Source organism: Oncorhynchus gorbuscha, linkage group LG16 (genome assembly GCF_021184085.1).
Source record: "Oncorhynchus gorbuscha isolate QuinsamMale2020 ecotype Even-year linkage group LG16, OgorEven_v1.0, whole genome shotgun sequence".
In the NCBI taxonomy this organism is placed as follows: Eukaryota; Metazoa; Chordata; class Actinopteri; order Salmoniformes; family Salmonidae; genus Oncorhynchus; species Oncorhynchus gorbuscha.
Genome location: NC_060188.1, coordinates 33,890,218 through 33,894,500, shown reverse-complemented (window position 1 = coordinate 33,894,500; position 4,283 = coordinate 33,890,218).

The following is a 4,283-nucleotide window of genomic DNA, read 5'->3' as shown; positions in this document are numbered from 1 at the left end:
CTTTAGGGGGTTAAACATACTAACTTAAAGGGCCATATTAACTTTAAAGATAATTGAGTTTGCGGTTGCAGTGCTGATGTTTTGAATACTATAGCTGGACTCCTTCCTGCATTTGTTGAGGAATGAAACAACCTCGGTAGAGTTACAGTAGTATTGTCAAACATATTGATGTCAGTCTGTTTGTATGGATTATGCTTTTGGGGTAAAGATGATGTTTTTTGATTCCAAATGTAAACTGTTCCAGCTCCCCAAATTAAAAGGTTTTAAGCATTGAGCAAACTCATTGCATAAACAAGCATGAGCAAATCATGTCATCGCCATGAGCCTATATTGCTTCTGATAGGCTAATTGACATAATTTGAGTCAATTGGAGGTGTACCTGTGGATGTATTTCAAGGCCTACCTTCAAACTCAGTGCATCTTTGCTAGACATCAAGGGAAAATAAAAAAATGTAGACCTCCACAAGTCTGGTTCATCCTTTGTGAGCAATTTCCAAATGGCTGAAGATACCACGTTCATTTTACAAACGATAGTACACAAGTATAAACACCATGGGGCCACACAGCTGTCATACCGCTCAGGAAGGAGACATGTTCAGTCTCCTAGAGATGAACGGACTTTGGTGCAAAAAGTGCAAATCAATCCCAGAACAACAGCAAAGGACCTTGTGAAGATGCTGGAGGACACAGGTACGAAAGTATCTATATCCACAGTAAAACGAGTCCTACGTCGACCTAATCTGAAAGGCCGCTCAACAGGGAAGAAGCCACTGCTCCAAAACCGCCATAAAAAAGCCAGACTACAGATTGCAACTGCACATGGAGACAAATATTGTACTTTTTTGAGAAATGTCCTCTGGTCTGATGAAACATAAAATAGAATTGTTTGGCCATAATGACCAACGTTATGTTTGGAGGAAAAAGGAGGAAGCTTGCATGTCGAACACCATTCCCAATGTGAAGCACAGGGGTGGCAGCATCATGTTGTGGGGGTGCTTTGCTGCAGGAGGGAGTGGGGTTGACTTCACAAAATAGATGGCATCATGAGGTAGGAAAATTATGTGGATATATTGAAGCAACATCTGAAGACATCGGTCAGGAAGTTAAAGCTTGGTCGCAAATGGGTCTTCCAAATGGACAATGACCCCAAGCAGACTTCCAAAGTTGTGGCAAAATGGCTGAAGGATAACAAAGTCAAGGTATTGGAGTGGCCATCACAAAGCTCTGACCTCAATCCCACAGAGAATTTGTGGGCAGAACTGAAAAAGGATGTGAAAGCAAGGAGGCCAACAAATATGACTCAGTTACACCAGCTCTGTCAGGAGGAATGGGCCAAAATTCACCCAACCTATTGTGGGAAGCTTGTAGAAGGCTACCGAAAACGTTTCACCCAAGTTAAACAATTTAAAGGCAATGCTACCAAATACTAATTGAGTGTATGCGAACTTCTGACCCACCGGAATGTGATAAAATAAATCAAAGCTGAAATGAATAATTCTCTCTACTATTATTCTGACATTTTACAGTCTTAAAATAAAGTGGTGATCCTAACTGACCTAAAACAGGGAATGTTTTCTAGGATTAAATGTCAGGAATTATGAAAAACTGAGTTTAAATGTATTTGGCTCACGTGTAGGTAAACCTCTGACTTCAACTGGATATAAGAACTCCACATTTTCTGTAAAAGAGGTCCTTAGAGCTCTGGAGCAGGTTTTCATCAAGCATTTCTCTGTACTTTGCTCCGTTCAATCTTTCCCTCGATCCTGATTAGTCTTTATCGATCGCGCCTGATAAATTCAGGGCATCAATGTTGTTGAGAGCAATAGCAACACTTCTGTAGTTCTTCATGGCTAACGTTTTATCTTTCAGAAAAGCTACAATAGCAAGGATTATCTACACATTCTGAGCAGCTCATGTTATAGATGGAGGCATGCTACATGACAGACCAATCCAAACTTATCTCTCGGCATGTCCAGTCCATTATCTCAGCCAATCATGGCTAGCGGAAAGGTTCCTGACTTTTTCTGTGACTAAACCAACTAGGCTCGTAATTTAACAATTGTATTCATATTTACAGATGGCATACAAGTTCGTTATTAAGGCACATAAAAGTTCACATGTCCAAGATCTTCTACCAAAAAGATCTTTCTACCAAAAACGTATTTTGATTAAAAAAGTAAAATAACACATTCAAATGCCTCTCCTGTGAAGTAGTAGTAGCTTCATGAAACAAGGCACATTTTCTCCTGAGGGGGAGCTGTTTGGTTCTGAATCTGCATGTAATTTGGCTATTCAAAATATTGCCTAGTCAGACCATTATTACTGTTCCAGCTGCCTGATAGGTGTTATTAGGTAGGTAATGTTAAGCGTAGCATGGAGACCAATCTTTACTGGGTGATACTTACTCAATTCCCGACTTGGATGACAAGCATATTTTCTGAACTTCCATGTCTAGTTGCAAGGGGTTTGTTTGAATTTAGAAAAGGCTCTGTTATTTAATGAATGAAATTTTTTACTCCATGAAGTAATCCAACAATGTGTACACCGCAATCTTGTCAATATCAAATCTTCTCATTGATCGAGACAGGTGAGTGTCATCATGGTATGCGGCATTTTGGGGAGGACACCCACCTGTCTCAATCAATTAGAGAAGATTTGAAATAGACAAGATGGAGTCGTGTGAATTATGGAGCCATGACCAATTTTCAGAATTATCGACAATTTGTGTGTTTTTTATTTTTCTCTTTGTATTGGAGTGTAGGCAAAGCTCAACAACATGGCAGATCATTACCTTTTGTAGATGAAAGGGTGGTGTATAGAGGCTCCTAGGGTTAACGTGAATATAATCAACAGGTACTGTATTCATAAATCACTGGCTTTGCATGGTTTGCAGTTACTAAAATGATTACTTTTCCTATATATGGACAAAGGACCAGAAGATAGATAGCCCTTTGTATTGGCCTTATAGAGCTAGACACTGGACAGCCGCATCTAACTACAAAATACACATATCAAATAATCTATCTATCTTTTAGTCCACTAACACTAATGGCCAATTGTTAATCTTTTGTACTATAATGCCCGTTTTCCCTGTACCCAGATTCCATTTCGGACCCTATCCCTTCCCCTTGGTTCTAACCCTTCCATGTTTGCCTATATGAAGGGTGTAGATACAGTGTAGGGGTGGAGATTTCACCTTACATATCTGCAAACAATGCGTTTAATGTAAATACTGCTGGCTTGGCTACAAAACCTGCGTGGACAATGTGCCTATACTGAGAATTTAGTCGAATAAGGGCTAGACCTTAGTCTAGCAATACTGTATTGAAACCTGTAATGCAACCTTGCCCTCACTCTAAATAATCACTATGCTGACAAGGTTTGGTAAGTGACAGCAATAGGTTGGAAGCTTGGATTTCACCAATCCAATAACAAACAGATCAGTGAATCATTCAAAAAGGGAGGAAGGAAGGATGAGTTTTACACACATTTGAAAATGTGTCTATTTCTCAATTATGTAAAACAAATAAATATCCTTGCCTCCTCTCTTTCATTACACTTCACCTTTTTATCTATCAAGTATTGTCCAATCAGTGCAGATAAAGGGGAGGAGAGGACAGATCACAGCAACTGAGCAACTCACAGCAACTGAGATTGAGCAACTATGTAGCCCAAGGAAATTACCATGTATAATGGAGTAAGACTGCCATCGAGTGTGCTAAAAGCAAAATAAATGGAGAATTGTTAACAACACTGCCTTTCTGGTTTCAAAAGGTCCGAAAAGCACTGCAAATATTTCACATTCATAATAAAGCTCCCTTTGGTGCATCTGTACCCATCACAAATGTATGTCTTACTTCTCTCTTTGGAAACCTTTGGTACTCTCTTAACATGAATGACTTCTACTCCAGTCTCTACTGCAGTGTGACATATCTGAGTGTAACAGTATAGCTTCCGTCCCTCTTCTCGCCCCTACCTGGGCTCGAACCAGGGATCTGCACACAGACAACAGTCACCCACGAAGCATCGTTACCCATCGTGCCACAAAAGCCACTACTCTTGCAGAACAAGGGGAACAACTACTTCAAGGCCTCAGAGCGAGTGATGTCACCAATTGAAATGCTATTAGCGCGCACCACCGCTAACTAGCTAGCCATTTCACATCGGTTAAACTCACCCCCCTTTTTACCTCCTCCTTTTCCACAGCAACCAGTGATCCGGGTCAACAGCATCAATGTAACAGTATAACTTTAGTCTGTCCCCTCGCTCGAACCAGGGACCCT